Source organism: Lolium perenne, chromosome 3 (genome assembly GCF_019359855.2).
Source record: "Lolium perenne isolate Kyuss_39 chromosome 3, Kyuss_2.0, whole genome shotgun sequence".
Classification (NCBI taxonomy): Eukaryota; Viridiplantae; Streptophyta; class Magnoliopsida; order Poales; family Poaceae; genus Lolium; species Lolium perenne.
The window spans coordinates 152,383,215-152,391,474 of record NC_067246.2 but is presented as its reverse complement, the minus strand read 5'-3'; the positions used below and the strand labels follow the sequence as shown (position 1 = coordinate 152,391,474).

Below are 8,260 nucleotides of genomic sequence, written 5' to 3'. Positions count from 1 at the left end.
AATCTTTTTCTGCCCAGTAATAATAAATTTAATACCCAGAAATGTGCATTTTTTAAAGTTTTCAAAAATTCACAAAAATTATACCGTTGGTCTTATTTTTCGAAGACGCACCTGTGAGCACCTGGGGATGACCAGTGGGGCACCCCAGGGTGGCACCCCACAGGCTGGCGCGGCCAGCAAGGGGGGGCGCGCCACCCTGGCGTGTGGGCCCCTCCTTGCCCCACTACTTCATCTCTTTCTCCCACTCTCTTCTCTCTCCCGAAAAAACCAGCACCAGTTTTCTCTCACTCGTGTTTCTGCTCAAGAGCTCAAGATTTCTCGATCTCTTTGCTCAGCCCAGATTTCTGTCTGAAATTTGGCACATTTGCTCTCCGGTATGTGACTCCTCCGATTATCCAAGTAGAATTTTGTTTGGTTGAGTATATCTTGAATATTTTGCTGCTGTAGGTAACATGTTTAGTGAGCTTGCATGCTTGTTCTAAGTTGTAGAAACTAGTTTTGATGCATGATTAGTACTCTAGCAAGTTCCTATAGTAGTTTCCCTCAATTATATGTCACCAAATCAAATTTTATATTGATTGTTGAAAATTTCAGAAAATGGAGTGGAATAGGCATCAACTAAACCAACAAGAATTGGAGGTGCAACAAGTCATGAGAGTTAACCGCGAAGAGGGAGTATACACCCAGATTACTTGTTGTTTTCGTTGTTAATTATTGTCGTAAATATGTTTTAAATTTGTTGTAAAGCTATGTTTTGGCATTGGAATATTGTTTTTGCGTTGGAATTGTTGTTTTCCTATTAAACTTGTTGTTAACTTATTGTTGTAATCATTTATAAATTTAAATAAAATAGTTGTTGATTTTTGTTGTAATCAAATATGTAGCTATCACTTAACCAATTTTTTATAGCGACAAACACATTTTGTTGTTGTTGTAATAGTTTGCAATTTTTGTGGAAATGGATGGCGATTTTTGTTGTAAACCTACATGTAGCAAAATATTTGTTGTTTAAACACTTTATTACTCGTATAATATTACTTTTTAAAAAATGTGAACATTTTGTTGTAATACTAAATATTTTTAGCAAACCCTGTAGAGAATACTTGGTATAACTCGGATCTGCCCCTTAGGTGGCACTCTTGTCGTAAATATCGGGAAGGTTAGACCCAAAAAGATATACCTTTCGCTTCAACAGGGGAAGAATAGGACTGCGGGTTCAGTTAAGAAAGCAGGGAGTTAAGAAAGCAGGGGGCAAAATGCAAATATTACGCCATGGTTGATTCCAGATGTCCGATCGCGATCGTACCGAGCGGAGAACCACTGATTTTGGTCCCCATCGGGCGACGCCTAGCGTCCCCCTTTAATCCTATTGCAAACACTGCGATGAACCATCCTTACTGTGTGGGCCCGTGGGGGCAGATGTAGAAGTACGACTTTTCTTCCCATCACTTTCCCTCATCCCATACTCACGCATCGCCCCTGTTCCGCCACTCCAGCCAACCGCCGGCTGCCCCTCGGAAGGCCTCCCCTCCGGGCTTCGGCTATCGCCGCTCCTCCTCACGTCCCTCCTCTTCCACGCCAAACACCTCCCAATGTCTGCCCGGAGTATCATAGATGTTTCGTACGATTTGGAGCAGCGCCGTCCTCAAGTGAAGATCCATGCCGCCCCGGGAAAATCAAGAGATGACGGCGGCGCAAGCTCGAGGTTGCACCAATGGCGGCTCAAACCAACTAGCGCCAGATCGGGAAGCGGCCATGGCGAGCAGCGGTGAACGACGTGTTTGTGACGCTCCTCACCGCCAGAAACGCCCTCGCCGACGTCCAGCACCGCCTCGACCTTTAATTAGGTCAGTCAACTCAATCCCCTCCGGAATCCGTGATCCCCCTCTGCTGTGTTCCTCTTCGCGGTGTCTGATCTGGTGGTGTTCCCTGTCTCCGCGCACAGGAGATGATCGACCTAATGCGGACGAGCCTGGCGGTGCACCAGTTGGTGCCTCCTCCGGGCTGCCCCTCATGACCAAAGATGACGAGGCCGCCTACGGCAATCTCAAGCAGGTAACATCCGTTTCGCCAATTCCCCACATCCCCAAGCTTAGTTAAAAATTTGGAAGAGTTCTGGCGGATTTTGAACAATTTCTTCCTAGCTTGGAAGTCACTTCTTCCATTTTTCTGAGTTTTAGGCAGACTGCAGCAAGCTTCTACATTTTTGTGCGATTAAGCTGTCAATAAGCGTGGAGTGTGTCTCTTAGAAGATACGGTGTCGACTTTTTTTTTTGGTTCCAGGTGTTGTTCCTATTCTGCATTTAGCTCCAGTGTTTTGCACAACATTTGTCTAGAGCTACACAAAATCTCCGCAGGGTACAGCTGATTGCGACATGAGCCACTACGTTATGAGATAAGCTGGCAAGTCTGGTTAGCAATTGTTGTGTTCAATGATACACTAGATTTTGCGGTAAGGTATGTACTTCTACAAGAACTGGCTTTAGTGTCTAGCCTGATATCTTTATATGTGTATTTGAAATATCTGTAATATAATGCAGGTTCTACTAACAAGTGAATATACTTTTACGAGGTCAGCGCCACCGCCGGCAAGTGCGCCTTGCCTACTTCCCTCGCTGGTGAATAAGGGGGTCGTCCGAGGAGGAAGCCTTGGTGAAAGCTGTGTTGGTGAACGGCGCTGGAAGCTCTTGATTCTGATCCGAAGCACCACCATAGGGTGATACCTCCTGCTCCTCTCTTGATTGGTATGTGTTGTGCAGTTCTCTCCCCGTCTCTAATTTGTGCGAACTATATTCGGCATAGACCAATGTACTTGCTATACATCCAACTTTGTTGATTTCTTCTTGATCTAGCAAAACTTTGCCAATTCTGTGATTATTCAGAAGCATTAAAAGCGATTTTGGATCTACTGACGAGGAGAAAAAATGAAGGTGATGATGACATAATTAGGAGATCCTTCGATACTAGATTAAATTAGTGGCTCTTTGGGTTGAACGCATTCATTAGCCTGGTGGTGGTACCTAACTTGATCTAGGTAGCATAGCTAGCTCTCTTATGTTCTAGGAGACAGTCATTTATCTCTAAAAAAAATTTGTGTGTCGGTACTGATATGATGATTATCCCTTGGGCAATCTGTGCAAGGTATGCTTTACAAAAAAATTAATATTTTTTTTTAGTTGCAATCGATGTACTCCATTGTAAAGGTAGTGGCTCATGTCGCAATCAGCTGATTGGGACTGAAAGGCTTGGTTGTTGTTGTTGTTGTTGCAATCGATGTACTCAACTACGGAAATGCAAACCATTAGCTGGGAGCTGGCCATGCCAACGTACAGAAACTGCCATGGTAAAGTAAACGCCTTGCATTAGACATACATCAAACTTGTTGGTGCATCAAAGTTTCATAGTGTAGCAATTAGTTTTGATGGTGAAATATACACATGTGGATTTGGTCGTGTTGGTAATGCAAATATTCAGTGGTAAAACAATGACACATCATGCTTTCATGGTGTTAATTAGCGTTGGTGGTCCATGGCGATTTTTCCTTATATATGGTAACGTTCTTTTGTTAATCATTTAGAATATCTAAGTTATATTTGAATTAGTGCCCACTAATTGGATTTTCCATTTTTCCATGGTGTTTCTAATGTTTCTCTTGCATCAGATAAGCACCCTACTAAGACTAGGCTGATTCTACTACTCATGAGACAACCACGCTCATCTTTTTTCATGTTAGTATTACTTTTTCCACTACGGATTTAATTACTTCTTTGACACAAACTCATGGTTGCTTTCTTTACATGACACTATAGAGAAATAAGTTGAGAAACAGTCTAAACCGTCAGTATCTGACTATCTATATTCTTCGAGGTTCAAAATTATCATGCTCTGCTGTTGGTGCGTATACAGATTCCCTTCTTATCACTATGTTCATATACTGGTGTTCTGTAAAAAAAATACAGTTGGATAAACCTAAATCAAAGTACAAAGAAGTTTAGAGCATCTAAGTGTAACTTTTTTCTATGTCATGTTACTGCCATGCAGGTGGGCAATTATCTGATCCCAACGTAGACATTGTCTACATTAGAATGGCTTAGCCGTTTTTCGTCTGCTTTATTTCTGTAACAATTTTATCGTAATCTTTTATTGCTCTTAGTATGTTAGTTGTATAATGTGAAGTCATGTATTTCTTTCTGGACTTAGTATGTTAGTTTTATCGTAATCAAGAAGATTTAAGAAACGTCACTAGTGCAGTAGTATAGGATAGGCGTATCACTCATTTTTAATGTTGGTTGAATGGACTGTCAAATGCCTTAAGCTTTTTACAGTCACTATATATTCTCCACCAAGCTCCCAGCATTGCCTAACCTTTTCTTTTTCTAATCTTCTGTTTTCATTGAGGATTTGAGATAGATACTATTGAAGAAGGGGTATATTTATTCTGAAAAGGCATATTTAGTGCTGACAAAGGATTTCTCTCTCTCGAATTACATGCACTCAATAGCCTAAATGCTGAGCTTATAGCCGTTTCGTGCTAAATAAGATGTATGCATGCTCTGTTTGTTGAGGTTGTGTGTCGGCAATGAGATAGATGCTATTAGAGAAGGGATATAATTAGAATTTTACCCATTGTGCAGGTTTGCTAGATACATCATATCCTACAAAGAATTGGTCATGTCATAACATTGTGGCTGCAGCGTAGCCTAAAACTATGGCCTTCCACTCCCCATTACTTAGGATGATCTCACAACAACAACAACAACAACAACCAAGCCTTTCAGTCCCAAACAAGTTGGGGTAGGCTAGAGTTGAAACCCATAAGATCTCGAAGCCAAGTCATGGTTCCGGAACGTGGATAGCTAACTTCCACACACCCCTGTCCATTGCTAAATCTTTGTCGATATTCCAAACCTTCAGGTCTCTCTTAACGGACTCCTCCCATGTCAAGTTTGGTCTACCACGACTCCTCTTAACATTCTCAGCACGCTTTATCCGTCCGCTATGCACTGCCGCTTCCGGAGGCCTCCGTTGGATATGTCCAAACCATCTGAGACGATGTTGGACCAGCTTCTCTTCAATCGGTGCTACCCCAACTCTGTCCCGTATATCGTCATTCCGTACCCGATCCTTTCTTGTGTGGCCACATATCCATCTCAACATGCGCATCTCTGCTACACTTAACTGTTGGATATGTCGTCTTTTCGTTGGCCAACACTCCGCGCCATACAACATCGCAGGTCGGATAGTTGTCCTATAAAACCTGCCTTTTAGCTTTTGTGGCACTCTCTTGTCACAGAGTACGCCAGAAGCTTGGCGCCACTTCATCCAACCAGCCTTGATTCGGTGGCCCACATCTTCATCGATATCGCCATCCTTCTGCAACATGGACCCCAAATATCGAAAAGTGTCTCTCTCCGGTACCACCTGCCCATCAAGGCTAACCTCTCCCTCCTCGTGCCTAGTAGAACTGAAACTGCACCTCATGTATTCAGTTTTAGTTCTACTAAGCCTAAAACCTTTCGATTCTAGAGTTCGCCTCCACAACTCTAACTTTCTATTAACCCCCGTTCGGCTATCATCGACTAGCACCACATCATCCGCAAAGAGCATACACCATGGGATATCTCCTTGTATATCCCTTGTGACCTCATCCATCACCAAATCAAAAAGATAAGGGCTCAAAGCTGACCCTTGGTGTAGCCTTATTCTAATTGGAAAATCATCATCAGTGTCGCCATCACTTGTTCGAACACTTGTCACAACATTATCATACATATCCTTGATGAGGGTAATGTACTTTATTGGGACTTTGTGTTTCTCCAAGGCCCACCACATGACATTACTTAGGATGATCTCAACCCAAGAAAAAAATTATTGGTCTGATTGATATATACAATTTCACTCATTTACTTTTCTGTCAAAGAGCAGAATGTGACTTTGCACTTGGCTCAATGCAGAAAGAAAAGGAGGACCATGGTAATAAAAAGAGAACCCATCAATAATTTTCAGTTTGGTGGTTGCAATTGAAATGAAAGAGAACCCAATTTGTGTTTGTTAATTGTGTCTACAAGACAGTGTTTCCTCACATGTTTGTTTAATTTGGAGTGACAGAGAACAATTGCATGGCGTTGCACTTGGACTCTCGAATGCCCATTTCTCTATGGAGCAGCATTAGATGATGGAGAGGTGAGTTCTTATTTGTGCCAGCATTAGATGATGGAGAGGTGAGTTCTTATTTGTGCCACAGAAGGTGACAATAAGTACCAGAAGTTAAGGTGAACCCTCCAAGGCATCACCAATTTGAACACCCATCAATGTTGCAACTTTATTCATGACCAGTTCATTCAAATGCTTGCAGAATGAATGAATCTATGAGTGTATAAACTTATCGGTTGGTTACCAAACACATTGAGGAATTTTTTTATGTTGAATGGTGTAGGTTGACATTGCAAACAAGTCTAGAGTATTGCTAGAGGTAAATGGAGATCCTGGCTGGCCCGAATCTTGTGCTTAATTTACATACGGAGTACATATCATTGGATGGCAGAGTGTTCATGGATGCGAGTAGAAATCACATTTTCTATTGTGAAGCTATGACATAAGCTCATAGTATCTTGATCACCTCATAGCTTTAGCTTAGAAATTGTTCTATTAATAGGCAAGAAAAAAATAGACTCTGTACCAATTATGTGGGTCATACCTTAATTCATTAGCTTTCTTTCTTCTTTTCCCCAACATATGAGGCGCCTACTTCAGTTACACACAAATCTGAGCCAGGTGTGCCTGCAAATATTGATGTCCTAGGATCATCCAGACCACCACCCACTAGCTTGGTATTTCTTTCGAGTACTTTATATCCGTTTCTTCCAGTCTCATGGACTCATGTCTTATACATATTTTAGGAGACTACACACAGTCATGTTTAAGGTGTACCGTCATCCGGCACATTTTCTTTTATATTTGCCCACGCTTAGGTCTCGGAATGGTGTCACTGTCTGTGTAATGTGTCGAAAAATTTCTTTCTAGATTAATTTGCAATGTCTGGTGCTAGGTATCTAATAATTTCTGTAGTGGAGTAATTTTCATATTCTAGCATGATAATTCCTTTTGGCCACAGCTTGATTTTCTTGAATTTTATGTGCTATTAATATGTGAGGAAGTAAGTGGCCTTGTGATCTAACGATCCAGTCATAACGTTCCCGACAAAAGATAACAGATTTGCAACTTGACTTGCAGTGTGCAATTACTGTAGACAAAGGTCATCTCAAGTTTCTGTTCTGCGATGATGGATGCTATTTGTGATTTTTGACGTACATATAATGTGTCATGTTCCAGTTGAAATACAAAGTCTGGCCAGCTTTGACATAGTTGTTCATATGACTAAGTGGAGAAAGTCCATACAGCCCATGTATATGAAGGAAGTCAAGCAGGATTGCTGCAGAAATAAAGTAACAAATCTATATCTCTTATAAAGCAAAACCTCACTAAGAGATCATTTAATTTATCTATCTTAGCATGCAACATATCCACATCATTCCATATTCATAGCCGTAGGATGTGAATCATCTGTCCGTCCATGTGTATGGGGAACGTATCACCTGAAAACGACTCAGTTCCTGAAAATCTGAAAATATCTGTATGAACCGTTGGATCTTGTACCAACGATCAGAAAGTCAACCTCAATCCCACCTCTACCCATTTTGTAAAACAGCCCTCTCACAAGAAAAATCAATATTGTCCTCCAAATCTCTCCCACGTGTGACGGCCTCCACTCTCAGCCCACCTCCGCTTCTCCCCCATCTCCGGCTATGCAGGAGTCAGTTCTCGACGACGAACGGCGCACATTCTCTTCCAATAACCTCATTTTGAATCCTCTTGCAACAAGTTCGTCCGCCACCTATTGATTTCTGCAGGATTTGTGGAGCAGATCCATCCACAAGGTTTTTTCTTTATTTTGGAGTGGGAGCGTAGATTCATTTGTTCAGGCTGCGTGCCTGAAGACAAGTTTTTGTTCTGATTCTGCTCTTGAGTTATAGAATTTCTTGACTCCCTCAAAACAAATCTGCTCAAGTTTTCTGATTTTCCTACTGTTTGGCCATGCGATTTGGGATATCTTGGCTTATCTAAACGGTGAAATGTTCAGATAGAAATCTGTATGTGTTCGTGAATCGTGATCCCTCCATACTCCGGTTAATGGTGCTGCTAGTATCAGTGGAACGTAATGGTGAATATGCATTTCTTTTTTTTGCAATGAATCATAAAT

The 8,260-nt window shown here is 41.7% G+C and overlaps 1 long non-coding RNA gene across 10 annotated transcripts; it reads left to right on the top strand.

Moving 5' to 3' along the window:
* Positions 1–1,391: 1,391 nt before the first annotated feature.
* On the top strand, positions 1,392–8,058 carry LOC127327114 (uncharacterized). 10 transcript variants are annotated; one of them, XR_011755507.1, is made up of 4 exons: positions 1,393–1,847; positions 1,946–2,457; positions 2,541–3,728; positions 3,810–8,058. It is a non-coding gene; the product is annotated as an uncharacterized lncRNA (long non-coding RNA). The 10 variants fall into 10 exon arrangements; XR_011755506.1 differs by having other exon boundaries at positions 1,394–1,847; positions 1,946–2,055; positions 2,181–2,457; positions 2,541–8,058; XR_011755508.1 differs by having other exon boundaries at positions 1,394–1,847; positions 2,541–2,744; positions 2,883–8,058.
* Positions 8,059–8,260: the final 202 nt, after the last annotated feature.